Genomic DNA, 8,616 nt, shown 5'->3' with positions numbered 1-8,616 from the left:
ATGTTGACAACCTGTCCAGACTAATATTCGTAGAATATTTTTCTGGATGATAGAGGCTAATATTGAATTGGGTTGACCATTTTGATTTCTTGCTAGGAATGGTCAAAGGAATCTATAGGCAGTGACGTCATTGTAGTTGTCGATAACCTAATACATATATGTCTACTTCTTGAACCTTCCGCCCCACAATTATAAATATTCACCAAAACCTGGCAGAAAATAGAAATTCAAACACTCTTCTTCGATTCTAGACCATAAAGTTCACAAAATTGTCTTGTAAAGGGGGGGATACCTCATTCTCCCAAAACCTAACTTTAAATAATATATATAGACCTACACATTTTCAAAGTGTTCAGCAAACGACGAGGATTTGCTATTAGTAGGCCAATGGGTCTATTACAGTGATTCTCAACCAGTGTGCCGTGAGATCTTCCTAAGTGTGAAACGAAATTTTGAACGGCACACTAAGAAAATGCGAAAAATCACGTGATCCCAATTTAATATTCACTGGTGTCTACTGGTAAGTTCATAGCTGTGTTTTACTTTATTTAGTTTGAGTCATTCTATGTGTCTGTGACTAGTCTCTGTCTACGGTTGTATGCCGTCTATGACTTTATTTTTGCAAAATTCAAGTATTTTTGATATATATTTAGCCTGGTGTTCCAACGTGTGCCGTTGGCAAAAAAGGTTGAGAACCACTGGTCTATTAGGTCTATATCTTGAATACATTATTATCTAAAAATTAGTGGATTTATAGGCTTAAATAGTAAAGATCAATATACAAAATAAATGGATTTAGTCTTTAGATTTCCCAAAGTGATCAAGAGCCTTAACTCTGGCAGTAATTATGGAAAATGAATAGGATTCTTTCTCTGTGAATAAATTTAAATTAAATCAGATATTAACTTTAGTCTCTGGAACCTAAAAAGTGCGTATAATAGGATATTAACTTTAGCCTCTAGAGTGTTCACAAGATATTTCAAAGCGATCAAGGGCGACAAGTCTGGCAGTAATTTTGGGAAATCGTTGAAAACCAACAGGCTTCTGTGTCTCATGACCTAAAAACACTGTATATAAATTTAAAGTCAATTGGATATTAACGTTAGCTTCCAGAGCGTCAACAAGATAGTTCAAAGAGATCAAGGGCCATAACTATGGTAGTAACTATCGGAAATTGCTGAAAATCAACCGACGGACGGGAGCGACAATATAAGACCACATTTCAAATTGGGCGTATAACAAAACGATTGTTATTTTCATACAAGAAATCAAACGAATATTTAAGTGAATAGAAGACATGTCTTAAAATGGCTGACATTACCCCATTTTACCCTATTTAATGAATTAAGTGAAGAGAAGACGTGTCTTAAAATGGCTGACATTACCCCATTATACCCGATTTAATGAATTAAGTGAATAGAAGACATGACTTAAAATGGCTGGCATTACCCATTATACCCTATTTAATGAATTAAGTGAACAGATGGCATGGCTTAAAATGGCTGACATTACCCCATTTTACCCTATTTAATGAATTAAGTGAAGAGAAGACATGTCTTAAAATGGCCGGCATTACCCCATTGTACGCTATAGAAGACATGGCTTAAAATGGCCTTTAAAATAGACGTTTCGTTTTGTTGTTAATTTTCCAGTAGTTCTAATCTTTTACAGCTGAATAAAAAAATATGCGTGAAATAAATGAATCCCGATCATCAAATCACTTTATCCCTATTTTTCGGCGTTCATCGTTCGTACTTTTTGGAGAATCAAATACACCGTTACAAACTGTAGATCATTTACAGACAAAAAAAAAGTGGGTGTGGAACCCCCCATGGGAGTCGGGGGTGCATCAAAATCAATAGTTGCTATCATTGGGGTAGAAGGAATAAGTATCCCAAGTTCTAAGATGACCCATTCCTAAACACAAATATTGTGCGTGGCTCTACCCCTGGGGTTTAGACACGGACCAATAGGTACAACCCTGTTATTGAAATGATTTATCATGTCGAATTTCAATAAAATCTGTTTATACGTGCGACCTCCGGAAAATTTCCAAAACCTGTGCGTGACATCCCCCTTGGCGACTGGACATGTACCAATATCAATAGTTGGCGTTTCTAGGATATAAGGAATAAATAGTTACAAGACGACCCAAAACAAATTGCGGCCTGTAAGGTGACACATAAAGAAGAAATGGGCGTTGCTCTGTCCCTGGGGGTTGGACATGCATCAAAAACAATAGGGATCATCGTTTGGGTAATAAGTAATAAGCATGGGAAGTTTTAAGACGATCCGTTAATCATTGCAACCTGTGGAAGAAACACACACACAAATATTGAGCTTGGCTCTGTCTCTGGGGGTCGGGCATGCACCAATAGTGGTCATCCTTAGGCAATAGGTATGCAATGTTTCAGGACGATCCATTAAGTATTGCGGCCTATAGGCATCAAACAGAAAGAAACCTATTTCGAAAAACAAATCCGTTAAAAACAGTAGCCTCCATCGCTTACACGAGGCTTGTGGCAATGGGATGGGGGGGGGGGGTGACTCCAGGGAATTTTGTATATTGTTGCGCAATCAACCCTCCGGCTGGCAACCAATGAATTTGCGGGCGTTCTGTAGCTGTACGTAAAGACCCCCTGCAATAACCCAGACACTAACAGATAACAGAGTACTTCAATTAGGAAAAACACTAACTTTATTAAACAAATATATACATGTATAATAAATACAATATATACATGTATAATAAATACAATATATACATGTATAATAAATACAATATTTAGCGAGAGAAAGTAGCTTTAAAAATGTACATCGAAGTGAAAAGATTTACTAGGTTTGACGTTGAAAATAGTTTTACTGGTATTTAGTTTTTAAAGTAGTTCTGGATCTATAGATAAGGTTTTCCTGTAAATATAAATCTCAAGCCCAAGGAGTTATCTCCCTTCAATGCCCAAATTCTGTTCCAGGAACAATTACAATAGTAATAAGTATTTCAAGTATTTCTAATGAGCATTAACCTTACCGGTATTTATGTTCTGCTACTAATACTATTCATAGTAGCTTATGTAATAACCGGGTTAATGCTTCGTGCACCGGATTCGTTTAATTAAAAGTTGCTTTATTGCTGATGAGCAAGCTTGGTTGTGAGGTCTTGAAAATTAAAGAGAAGGAAGTCTATAGTCTATATATAAGAATAGGTTACAGTGTTTGACAGAACGTGTCATATATGAATATGTGAAATATACAATAATGAATATATAATATATATATATATATATACTACCCCCTCCCGCCCATCCTGTTTATATATATATATATATATGGGCGGGAGGGGGTAGTATACTCGCTTGACTGCAAGAGGCACTATTTGGTATAATGCGCGTCACATAATAATAACGTCACGTGATATTGACATTTGCCGCCAGATGTTCCCAAAAGGTAGATCACGTGATGACTTTGTGACGTCATAGGATATCAGTAAAGGTCACGTGAGGTATGACGCCCATCGAGACAAGGGATTCCCAACATGTAGATCACGTGATGATTTTGTGACGCCATGGGATATCCGTGGAAAGCACGAGAGGTGTGACGTCACTGGAGGCAAGGGATTCTCGCCCTGTGGACACGCTAAATGTCACGTGATATGTGACGACACGGAAATCCCGACAGGTACGTCACGTGATTGTGGAAACCTAGAGCGGCACGAATATAGTGGACATCTATATCTTGAAACGTGTAAATATAACATGAAATAGACAATAATGACCTTTAAAATAAACGTTAATTTAATAAAAATAGATAATAATGCCATTTAAAGTCAATACGCTGAATATTCGTAGAACATAACGAACAAGTGCGGATATAATATATATATATATATACCAAATCCTAATACGTGTATAGATACAATCAAGAATCTCAATAAGTATGTCACGTTATTGGGGAAAACAAGAGAGACGCGAATATAAAAATATATATATATCCTGAAACGTGTAAAATAAAACGTAATTAGGTATTGAAGGACCCTTAACGTGACTATGCCGAATATTCGTAGAACGATACGAATACGTGTGGGAAAATAGAAATACATGTAATCCCGATAACATGTCGCCTAACTAGCTTACCGATAGGTAACGATCTTAATAAGCCTTAATATACATAGCGCGTGTATAAAGTTTATCTACATGCGTATTTGTGGAATATAAGCATAGAAATAGATACATTACATACATACATACATTTACTAAAGAGGACCAGCACATAACGATCTAAAGTACGTTCTTACCTTGAAAATAAAAGAGAGAAAGTCTATAGTCTGCTAAGTTGGAATGTGTTGAATTCCCGCTCAGCATGCCTATTTAAAGACCGTCAACTATTGTGCTCATCTTCTGCAGATGATTGGCTGAGAGCTGTCACGTGACGTAGATAGCCCCAGCTTCAGGGCTTAATTGCCCGTATTGTTCAAGTTAATCCTTTAGTGCTGGTTGAAAAGCGAGAAACAATAGACCAACTCTAAATTATTATCCTAGGTAAACGTACTTAGTTTATGAAACAATGGGTATAGATGGGTGACAGATCTGACCGAGTAACTGTCAGTCTGCTTGATTGACACCCCTCTACATTCGGTTCGAAACACCAGATTCGGTTCAAGGCACCCAGCTCGTTCATACAAGTATTGTGAAGCACCAGATTCGGTTCAAAGCACCAGATCAGGGTTGGTAGCACCAATTGTCTGGTTATAACACCACTTTAGGTTCTACGGACAAATCTGATCATTCAATTATAATAGGAGTTGCTATATATTTTCCTACCAGTAACTCACAGTTAAGACAAAAGTCAAAGGCACGGTAAACACCGAATATATGACTTAAATTTTACATTAAAAATAGGCCTTCTTTTTAAAGAAGTACATGTATAATCGGGTTCCCCAACAAGTCAGGTTGAACAACCTACTACAATCTCATAATTAATTTCTCATAGTAAAGGGGCATTGATATGGCGGGTTATCAGGTTCAAAATGCGATCAGCAGTAGAAAGTATAAAATAAAAAGCAAAAGAGAAAATTCTTATCCAAAATGGACATTTTCATGTGGGAAACATATACCGCTCGTGCTTTTCAACCTAATAAGTCCACCTTTTCAACTTTAAGTCGTAAATACTCTACTTTCAACAACCGAATTTCTACTTTCAATAATCAACTTGGCATTCGACTTTCAACTTCAGATTTTCTACTCGAGATTTTCTGCTCGAGATTTTCTTCATGCATATTATCTGAACGACTAAACAGCTGTCCATGTCAGTCCTTCCGCCCTGCACCACTGACAAGGGGAAATCATGCCTTGTTTGATATGTAATCAGTAAAAAATAATAAGAACAAAGAATAAAATCCAGCAGTTTATTATTTAATAATTCTAATACAAAGAACTGACCTTCTATACCACACATGCGTAGAGAGTTTAAATTACTTTAGCACACTGACGTTTAAATACAAAATATACAAAGTATAAAAATACAATATAAAATAAAGATTAAAATATACATTATACAAAAGGTAAATCTGCCTATTACAGGTATTTCTTTAGGCCTGAAATGTTATATAAACTATTAATTAGACATTTAATATCCAGACCAATTAACACTCAATGCCATCTTTTGTGTCAGATTTTCATTGGATTTGAATCCAATTTGCTGCTCAACGCTCATTGGTGATTTAATCCAAAGATAGGTTGCCAGGCAACGAAACATATGCCCAAAGCAGCTAAATCGTCCGGGCAGTCAACAAGAGTTGTCGTATATTTTTACTTTTTTTCAGTAATGAAACTTTTATAATACAGTAAAATCTGATTAAGAGTAACAGCTCATTAAGTAATTATCAGAAAATCATTAGAATTTGTTTGGTTTTTATAAAGTTCTGCCCCATGCTAACGAAACATTTAATATCATAGATTTAGCTGTTGAAGTTCATTGAAAATCAATATACTTGTTCCTCTCAAGACCTTAAACTATGTGTATCAATCTGAAATCAATCGAATGATAAAATAAGTCTCTAGTGTGTCCACAAGATATTTTGAAGTGATCAAGGGCCATAACTCTGACAGTAATTATCGGAAATCGCTGAAAATCAATAGGCTTCTTCGTCTCATGACCTTAAACACTGTGTATAAATTTAAAGTCAATCGGATATTAACTTTGGCCTCTAGAGCGTTCACAAGATTTTTTGAAGTGATCAAGGGCCATAACTCTGACAGTAATTATCCGAAATCGCTAAGAAACGATTATCCATTTTATTGTTCAATTTTAAAATCTTGCAGGTGTATGCTATTATCAGATGATTGTGGCATATGAGATTCTTTGTAGGTGTAAAGATTAAAATCATGGGAATATTTAATAAAATTTTATAGGCTGAGAAATGTCATGAATTTAACAATGAAATCAATTGAGAGGGAATTACTGGTCTGACTCCATTGGCAGTATTTTGAAGAAAAATTGAAGTTGCCTCCCTTCCATGCCAAATCGTTTTTGTTTGTCCGAAATAAAACGGCAAACCGTGGCGGTAATAAAGCCTTGTTTCTGAGTAAGGTTGCTGCGTGATCCGATTGTTAATTCATCAAAAATAGTTCATGAAGACACTGTCTGTCGAGCGTATGAAAACTCTTTATTTTGGGATTGTTTGCAACATTTAATTTTATTGCAGAAGATAATGTGTTTAATGTCTCGTGAACACACTACTTTGGCCACTTGGTAACAAACACACCGGTATTGTAAGAGCACCGTTTCCGCCTTCAACTGTTTGAGAAATGAAATGAAATGAAATGGGGTTTAACGTCCTACTGTTCTGCTCCTAACCTGGACTAATGAAGACGGGCATACGCCACAGTGTGCTATGAGGGAAATTTTGCCCGGGCAGCGGCGGTACGGCCTACTCTTATATCAAATTCCAACTGCCAAGGGGTCTTTTACGTGCACGCCAATGTGTACACGGGACCTCGGTTTTTCGTCCCATCCGAACGACTAGACAGCTGTCCTTGTCGGGCCCTCCGTCCTGCATCACTGACAAGGGGGAAACCACGCCGGAAACTCTGGATGAACTTTCTCGGCCAATGCAGGGATCGAACACCCGACCTCCAGGCTAGCGAGCCCGTACGATTATTTGAAATAATGGTACTCCAACATCAAAGGGTGACGTCATATCTGTATTTTAAACAAGATTAATGTCGTGTTCAGTCCATTTTTACCATTATTCCGCTCAAGTCTTCTTTGTGCTCAGTGCTTCTACTGCTTTGAAGTAGTAGTTTATAGATAGTCCCGTGGGGTTCCCATTGCGTTTATGGAGTTTATAATACGACCATGGCGCGGTTACCAAGCTTGCATTACGCTCCTATGGCGACCATGCTTTTCATGTGCGACTTGCCATAAAAGTTCATACATTAGGGCGTATGTCGTCATCTTGAAATTTCCAAATATCTGATCAGCTGATGTAGGGGGTATTCGATTGAATGTTCCGGAATAAAATCCTCTCAATTCCCAAAAAGTAACAATCGTGTGAAAAGGGGGATTTCGGGCTACAACGCATGCGTCGACTGCATAAATTCGGATGGAACGAAAAACCGAGGTCCCGTGTACACATTGGCGTACACGTAAAAGATCCCTTGATAATTTGAATTCGATATAAGAGTAGGCCGTAGCGCCGCTGCCCGGGCAAACTTTCCCTCATAGTACACTGTATGTCGTATGCCCGTCTTCATTAGCCCAGGTTAGGAACAGAACAGTAGGACGTTAAAACCCATTTCATTTCATTTCATTTCATTTCAATCGAGTATCCCCAATATCTCAATCAACCATGCAGCCGAAACATATTCGTTGTGTTTAATTACGTCACAATTCTACTCACACCACCTCCGTGGTCGGGACTAACAGAAATGTGACAGTACTGAATTCCGCGTTACTCAATTGCAATTCTGTCAATTCGGGACGTTCTGGGCTGTGAATCGAGCATCCCCTTATAGTCGCCGTGATCACGTGGTGGTATAAACGCACGTGCAGTCGCGATACACGTAGAAGACATGCGGTAAGAACCCCATGAGTGTGGTTAGAGCGCCGCGGGTTCGCCGATGATCGCTGTTGCCATGCCAATGGATCTCAATAGACACGCCATAAGCGCAGAGAGGTCGTGAAGGACGCGCCGTAAGAACGCGACTTTTTTCAAGTTTGTAATTTTTTGGGACATGAGAGACTTTTGGCAAGCGTCAATTTCTGGTCCGTATCGCGTATCCGTATGGATTTTACGTGTGACGTCATCAATGTGTGTGCATTTCTCATACGTGATACGCCACACGGATACGGCAGCACGTATCGAACAGCTTTCATACGGAAAAGGTCCGTATAACATTGTCGTGTCCTTTTACCGTCTTTTTTGCTACTTTTAGACGCTGAAATGTATCGTAGCGTTTTTATGAATCTTTGTGTATTCTAGAACACGAAGGTGTATATTTGATGTGATTTTAACCATGATGGTTGATCTACGTGCTAAATTTAGGGAACGGAACCTTGCAATTCTGTAAATGATTTTATTTTGTGGTAAAGGGGTATTTACTTTCTGAAATGATACAT

Source organism: Patella vulgata, chromosome 7 (genome assembly GCF_932274485.2).
Source record: "Patella vulgata chromosome 7, xgPatVulg1.2, whole genome shotgun sequence".
In the NCBI taxonomy this organism is placed as follows: Eukaryota; Metazoa; Mollusca; class Gastropoda; family Patellidae; genus Patella; species Patella vulgata.
Note: the sequence above shows the minus strand (reverse complement) of the source record.